Source organism: Amblyomma mixtum, chromosome 3, assembly GCF_055824585.1.
Source record: "Amblyomma mixtum isolate Tamu chromosome 3, ASM5582458v1, whole genome shotgun sequence".
In the NCBI taxonomy this organism is placed as follows: Eukaryota; Metazoa; Arthropoda; class Arachnida; order Ixodida; family Ixodidae; genus Amblyomma; species Amblyomma mixtum.
In genome coordinates, this window is record NC_143014.1 from 197,924,654 (window position 1) to 197,933,153 (window position 8,500).

The window sequence follows — 8,500 nt, forward strand, 5'->3', positions numbered from 1 at the left end:
GATTCAACTGTTGAAATATGAAGTGGTCTGTGAGTAGTTAATCACAAAGGAACCGCTAGGCACTGCCTCAATAGGCAGCCAGCCATGAACAACGAAATACGGCCCGACAGTATTCGCCGTTTTCCTCCGGAACACTAGAAATGCCCACTTCTCACATTCTTGCGCATGCGCCTACTATAAGCGGAAACAGGCTTCGTGCTGTTGATTGTGAAGTAAGATGGCGGAATTATTGTTGTCGTAACAATTAAATGTCATGGGCAAGCTTCAACTACCGGCAGTCAAGTGCAACTCTTGGCACGGCAACAGCAGCACTGTGACCTGGGGCCATAAATGTGAGTGGTTCCGGCTTGCAGCAATGCGAACCCCTACTCTGTGATGCAGCGCGAGAGTTGGACATTAAAGGTGTAAAGCACGCGTAAACGTGTTCCCTGCGGTGGCCATGCCAAAGAGATCTCTTAAGCCGAGTAGGGCGCTGCTTTAGCTCGCTCTCGTTGCATACCCTCTACAACTGTAAAACTTCTTGGCCTCATTAATGAAACTAACCATTGCTGGCTCAAAAACTTGGTCCCTGGGTGAAGATGAGAGCAGCTTAAGGCCTTTAACAAGGACTGCTAACACGGCTATCAAATTTAGCAGTTTTTCGAAGAATCGTAGCTTCTGAGAACAGGAAAACCTCCCGCGAGAAGAAAATTATCTGGATCGTTAAAACGAACGCTGCCGACTGCGACAGTGCCCGCCAATTTCTGCTCAAAAAATTTCTTTTCCTGTAGTCTTAAGCATAAAAGCTGCCGTAGTTACTACAATCAATAAAGTTAGGACTCTTAAGCTGCACCTTTAGTGACGCGATAGCGCCTTCTTTTTCCTCTTCTCATTCCTTGTCTTTCTCACTTCTCACCTAAGCTCAAGTTGCAGTCGTAGTTCGTCGGCACATGGTTCTCGACAAACCCAATGCCACGAACGTCAGCATAGCTTCCGCGCTGTACGAACGGGCAGCAAGCCGCAAGTTTCGTGGTGAACGCGCCTGCGATGTGCGCTGCGTTGTTCGCCGCTCACCGCGTGATTCCTGCGCCCCCACACGGCCCCACTGCGCCCGAACGAGACGAGCGGGAGGCGCTGCCGTCGCGCGCTGTCTGTTGGGGCAGTAGCGTACATTGCGAGCAGGAGGTCTTAGTGGGCGCCGCCTGATGGCGATATGTGCGAACCAAGCGAAGAGGAAAAGTAGCGGAAACGTAATTTTGCTACTCGCATAACTGCGACTTCTGTAATTTCCATGCTCATAATTACTAATATACACCACAGCACATGTCTCCAAAGCACCCTTCTAAAACACCATATTCACTAGACGTGCCTTTGTTTATTCCAAACCATACAGTTGGCGGAGTGGTTAGCGCACTCGTCTCGCACTCCGAAGGCTTTGGTTCGATTTCCCAACTCGACCCATTTCCTACTCGGTATTATTTATTAATGCTTCTGGGATTTCCCGCTCACGGCCAACGCCGCCGACGCCGACACCGGCGACACGAGGCCCTTAAGGCTATTGTGTTGGAACAAAGCGCATGGCAGCCAATTTCTCATGTGTTGCGCACAGCTTGTTTGAGGAGAAGTCGAAATTGTAGCTGCCAGGCAAGCTGTGAGGTAATGCTGTCCTGAGGTTCTACCTTCCTGACAAGGTTTATTGCTCATCCATGTCAAAATAACTCGGAATCAGGCACGATAGCTTAAATGCACCAATGCCAAATTTAGCCCCGCCGCGGTGGTTCAGTGGTTACGGCGCTCGGCTGCTGACCCGAAAGACGCGGGTTCGATCCCGGCCGCGGCGGCTGAATTTCTTGAAGGCGGAATTCTAGAGGCCCGTGTGCTGTGCGATGTCAGTGCACGTTAAAGAACCCCAGGTGGTCGAAATTTCCGGAGCTCTTCACTAGAGCATATCTCATAGCCTTAGTCGCTTTGGGACGTTACACCCCAATAAACCAATAAACCAACCAATGCCAAGTTTACAAAGCCAGCTCAAGCTACCCACGCTGTCCTTAAACCGTGCGTGGCACGCACTTATTTCTTTCAATCTGCTTTTGCTCCTTCTCATCTTATTCCTCGCGGCGTAGTTCAGGTTTCTCACAGTCCGTTGTGAGACAGTTCTCTGGCCTTCATTTACCACAACGCAACCTAAAATAAACAGGCAAGGCGGTCTCTCATTGCAGCTATAATGCTCTCCTAGACTAAGGGGGTGTAGCGGAGTTTCAATACTCGGGCCTTCTTGCGCAGATCGCCGCCGCTAAACTAGAACGACACTCTCATGCTGCTCTGAGAAGGTCCTACAGTACCGCGAACAAAAGTGAAAACATATATATATATATATATATATATATATATATATAGGGTGAAGAATGCAACCGGGAGCAAAGTCCGCTTTTCATACTCACAGTTGTCACAGAGACGGCACTGCCTGCAATAACGGGCGTAGTGCCTGTGCTGAGCAACCGTTCCCTTCACTGCGTTCTTTTTTTTAGTTTTTGCGCTCTGCGCTTATCCTAATATCGGACAGTTTTGCAAAACTTTGTCTGTAAATTTTGAAAAAAAAAAATAAAATAATAGTGCAGCAATACACCCACGAAAAGGCTGGGAAAGACAATAGACAAAGTTTTGTTACTTTTGTAAAAGGAAAAATTACTGTTTTGAAGTTGGAATTCACTGTAGAGGGACAGCCAGAAATAGATTGGCACTCTCAAAGCTTTTTCATTTCTTCATACCTCCGGTAGTCATATTTACACTGCTTTTCTCTGATATTCAGTGGTTTTGTCATCTGCTGCAATTCCCGCAGCTTCTAATGATAGAAGACTGCGTTGCCAGGACTCGGGAATATATACTGAGAGCCCTTTTGGGAAAGCTTGAGTTTCACGCTAAAAAGATTAAATTGCGACGCTATAAACTGGGTGCCATGATCGATGACGTCCAAGAAGTGCTATAGGCTGAGTGCCAACTCACAGTTATGGACATCCATTACTCGGCCTCGAGAAACATCTGTAGCTACGCTGGAACTCTTGGCGCGCTTAATGAATTCAAGATTAAAGTTCTACCTTCAGATGACAGTACTATTCAAGGACATTCATCTATCAAAGTGAAAACATTCAGTTTTCAGAGCGCTGGCAGTTGCTCGCTTTTTCAGTTTTGTCAACAGCGCGCCACCAGAATTAATAAGGCACGATGGGCGGTGACATGGTGTGATGCCGAACCCGTCGTGTGGAGGCAGAACTGCGGCTACTCACATAAAAAAAATTCTAACACCCATTACAACTCCATTATTCTTTTTCACTGGTGTCCACACTGTTCGCAATTTAAGCCTAACAGCACTATCCATTATATATAGGGTGTTTCACCTAAGATTTTACACAATTTTTAAAAATAGTTTTTTTTAAATCAAAGAGCGCTTTTTTCAGCATAGCATTTTCAGCGTTGTACTACATCGGAATACAGCTAAGATGTGCTAACTAGTAGGTTGGTTAACTTATAATTAATAGTTAAACTTTTTAACTGTTGCTGTTAGGCTCCTTAACTATTGAAAGGCGTGTATAGCCCACCGTAAGCGATATACATATCAATTTTTAATTTTGAAAAGGCGCTCACCCTCGCGGTGTGGCCCATTAAGTAATACCTACATCGCGCCAAAATACATGCGCTTTCGACAACCCTGCAGGCAAAGCGATTTCTCCACTGGACACCCGGGCGCCGGGGATCCCATGGACAAGCCCACCGACGGAGCAGGCGGTCAGGGCTTACAAACGCACTGTCAACGAATACTACACGGAGCAAAATTGGACTTAGCTGATTTACCACCGCCACACCCATATCGATCCGTGAAGCTCGCATTCTTAGCCGAATACAGTTTTATCTCCTACATACGCCAGCCAAACTTTATCTATACCAGTGCACTTCCACACCTCAGTGCCCAAACTGTCCACACACATATGCAGACATAGAACACTGCCTTGCACAGTGTCACGCAGCCTTCCAGTCCCCCGCCTATCCCTTCTCCCTACCCCCACCGTGGCCCATCTGGCTCGCCTCCCTGGATCTGAAGCTGCAACGTGCCCTCGTCGCCTTGGCCCAGGACCTATTGAAAGCGTAATAGAAAGAAGGTTCTAATAAAAGTGTCACACCACCAACACCAGTGGACGTAACTCGCCGAAACAGCTAAATTTTGTTGGGTCACAGCGGCGATGGTAGCCGCGTTTCTGAAATTCTAAAAACTGACATAGATACTATTTAAAGTGGGCTAGACTCGTCTCAGTAGTTAAAGAGCCTAAAAGTAATATTTAAAAAGGTAACTATTCAGTATTGATCAGCCAGCCTGCTAGTTAGCCTGTCTTAGCTTTATTTCGATGTACTATACGCTGACAATGCTTTGCCGAAAAAAGCGCTCTTCTAACTCAATAAGTCTATATTCAGACACTGCGTAAAGGCTTAAGTGAAACGCCCTGTATATTCACCCGCATGTAAAAGCTACGACCGTTGCTCTTTACTCTGTCGTTAAAGGTTCCTGTCTAATTTTCAGTCCTGAGCTAATGGCTCATCACACATCGGGCTCCCAGCGCGAAATTCTGGGAGAAAATGTGTTAAGGCTACTACTATGCGTGTCAGTCACCGCGTTTTCTTTTTCTTGAGCGAACACGAACAACTACAGTGTTCCTCTTTAATATAGTTCGGTTTCGGGGCTTCAACTTGCGCTAAGAATATACTGCCTTTTAAAGACAGCGCATTTCTCAGAAAATTGTGGTCCTAGTAGTTTGGAGCCCTTTACCACAGCACTCACCTTCGCATAATTATGCTCGTTTGAGACGGAAACGAATCATCTAAACATTTAGTAAAGAAGATAACCGTCGATTTGTTCTGTCCAGATATTTAGTGATGTGTTCCGATGTTTTCCGCGATGTTTTCCTCGGTGCAGATTAATCTTTCTCATGCGTTCCAGAGACCAATGCCAAAGAATTATTGAAATCGGAGCATCTAAACGAAAGTTCTTCTACTTTAAAAATTCAAGCAATAAATTAAGAATAGCTCATTTGCTAAAGACAGGACAAATAAATGAAGACAAATGAGCTAATCTTGCATGGCAAGTGAAACGTGCTGTACAATCTAAAGTTAGGAAGACCGGGATTTCACTAGTAAAATATCTTCAAGCGAGGTTAAAATCTTCATATTATTCAATCCTACTACACGCACAAGCCATCCACTGCAGGGACACTGCTGCAAACTATAAACATGTGTCGGGACTGTAATTTCCGTAAGATGAGAATGGCCTGCAACAGCTCATAATATGCCGCCGCAGTGCGTCGGAATAAACCATCCGCCTTAACTCCAACTGTCATTTCACAAAATTTTCTCTTCATTTTATAATAATTTTAAATACATTTTTCACATATTACGTTCAACCTAACAGTGCATCACTAGTTTAGCTTTGCTGCCTTTCCTTCAAGCCTCCACTGCACTCCCCCAGCGCAGCGGCAGTTAACGAGCATGGGGCGCTGGAATCCTCGTGTTTAATATCTCTCTCTCTGCCATCCCCGACGTCTGCCACCGGTATCTAGATGGTCTCTCTTTCATCCTACGTCACACAAGCTCTACCTTCCTTTGGATTTTTGGTACTCCCTGCGCCTTAATCGCAAAGAGGCGTCGTCGAAATGCCGCTTGCGTTTTGCTCGGGTCTTCTCGCGTGGACACGCCTTGGCTTCCCATTGGGCGCGCTGCGAAGCGACATAGCCCTCGTTGGCTTCCCCCGTCACAGCCCAACCTAAGGCGAGCGCCGGTGACAACGACGCCCGCTCTACGTGGAAGTCTCTTCCGGTGATGCAGCATCGCTGACAACTCGCTGTAGCGCTGATTGGTGTCCGCGGCTTCCGTTTCTTATTTCCTAGCGCGCCATTTCCTGTCCGCGAGGTTCTGACAACAGTTGTTGGTGCGCGTCTAGAAAGCTTCCGCGCCTTCCTGTTCTTTGTCGTGCTTGTTTTGCCTACTCCTAATGGCGTCTCTCATCAGCAGGATGCGCCCTCTGAAGTCTTCTTCTTTCTTGCCTGCTTCTTTCCATCAGCGCAGTGGAGACATTAGATGACCCTGGCGCTCTTTTGCTTCGCTATCCTTTGTTGGCAAATGACTAGCTAAATGAATGATTCAAAGACGCCGTCGGAGCTTACACCAATGCCTCATGAAAACGCCAATGCTCCTCATCAGATTCTTGTAAAAGCTTAGCCTCTCAATGGAAGGCACAGCTGAGCATGAAGGAAATTTACATGAGCGCGCATCGTTTCCGGTACGGTTAAAAGAGTGCACAAAGCAATAAACTTTTTACAAGAGTGGCTTTTTCCTTCAGACACAGACGAACAGGTCTACAACATGCGACCAAGGTGTAGTACCGGAAAGAAATTCGTAAAGGAACGGCAGGGTAGAGATTTGTGGAGCATGTGACAGGAACAGGGCACCGGGAGCAAGAGGGAGTGCGCGGCACAGAATGATGCGTGAAGGGTGCTGGTATGCCGGGGGCAAGGACGCCATGTAAAATGGAACTAAAAGTCGCACAATGGTTCACACAAGTCACACAGTAAATGATTCATTTTTTTATTCGAGACGCTTGTAAATGATTAATTACTCTGAACGCTAACATTCATTAGAATATAAGAAGTTATCTTGGTGATAAGTGTTTAATTTTGTTGTACAGATTTTCTCTTGTCATGCCCATTAACCTTACATAGAGATTCCAAATATCATCCTTGGCACCTAATGAGTTTTTTTCTCTAGTAGAGTCTTTTCCGTAGTAATAACTTCTACAGAAAGGGTTTTAAAATTTGGTAGGAGTAAATGCACCAAAATGCCTCTGACAGAAAATGATACCAAAAGCAGGAAATAAATGGGTTCAGGAAGCAGAGGGGGTATATAAAAAATGAGAGAGACAGGAAACTGTACCAGGATAGATGAGAAACAGGTAGGTGCAGGTGATAAGATGAAGAAGCAGTGAAATTAAAATGTAATTAAATACGGTTGGTTTGGTTTACTGGGGTTTAACGTCCCAAAGCAACTAAGGCTATGAGGGACGCCGTAGTGAAGGGCTCCGGAAATTTCAACCACCTGGGGTTCTTTAACGTGCACTGACATCGCACAGCACACGGGCCTCTAGAATTTCGCCTTCATCGAAATTCAGCCACCGCGGCCGGCATCGAACCCGGCCGCGGTGGCTGAATTTCGATGAATTTCGATGAACCCCAATAAACCGAACCAATCGTATTTAATTACATTTAATTTCACTGCTTCTTCATCTTATCACCTGCACCTACCTGTTTCTCATCTATCCTGGTACAGTTTCCTGTCTCCCTCATTTTTAAATACGTTTTAAAAAACGGACATAATTACTGGGAGAAATAAAAAAAGAAAAATATGAGAGTGGCTTATCTCTGCTATGCCAGGATATACATAGCGTGAGCGCACAGCGGGGAGCGCGCGCGGCGGGGCGCGCCAGCTGTGCACAGTGACGTCACTCGCTCCTCGCGCATGCGCAGTATGGTCGGCCGAGGGAGCACGCGAAATCACAAATCGCAAAAATCAAAAATCGAGTATTCTAAAGGTGTTTCTACCGTGACCAGCATATCAGTCACGCAAACTGCTCTTTCAAAGAATGTGGTTGCTACATTAAGAAGCAAAGTAAGTAAATAGAAAAGTACAACATTATCTATACTAGATTTTCATCGTAAAGTGGCACTGCACACGCTATTGACGCATCATTTACTTTCCGCGTGAGCTACATACTTGCGTCAAACTAAGCGGCAATGTTTCAACTTTTTTTTCAAAGGAATTACCACCCTTTGTTAAAAAAGATATTTACGAAAATTCGATCACGAACAGCGCGTCCATTCTCCACCCTCCGCCCACAATACGTGGAGAATAAAAAATGGTTAGCTTTTAATGCACTTAAACCGAGTAGACGTGTGAAAGCATGTGTTTAGCCTGACTGGCTCCGTCAAACGTGGCAGCAGGCTTTAATAGTTTTAAGAGTTTAACGGTTTTGGAATGAACACATATGTTTTACGAGCCTTACGAACGCAAAGAGCAAACACACGCAATGAACATCGCACTAAAATATTCGCGTTGCGTAAATTTACAAGGTATGTGTCGAGATCAGCAATAAAAAAGAGGTGTTAGAATTTGCGTTCTTTTTCCTTACCCGAAATAAATTCTTCACCGCTCTTCACCTCACTTCCCGCGTAGCTTTTAGTAAACATCCTGTGGTTTCGCCGCATGCTTACACAGCAGCTTCTCGCACTTTGACTAATTTGGTACACAGAGGAAGGCGCCCTATGAGTATAACCAAACTGCCCAAGAGGTTCTCCCAAAGTGTAAAAGATAAATAAATACTTTCTTTCTTCCTAATCGTTATCAAGTTGTGATTGTTGCCACTTGCAGGCATCATGAGAGCCGCTGGCCAAAACATCGTCTCCGGTATGTGCAAGCAGATATACTG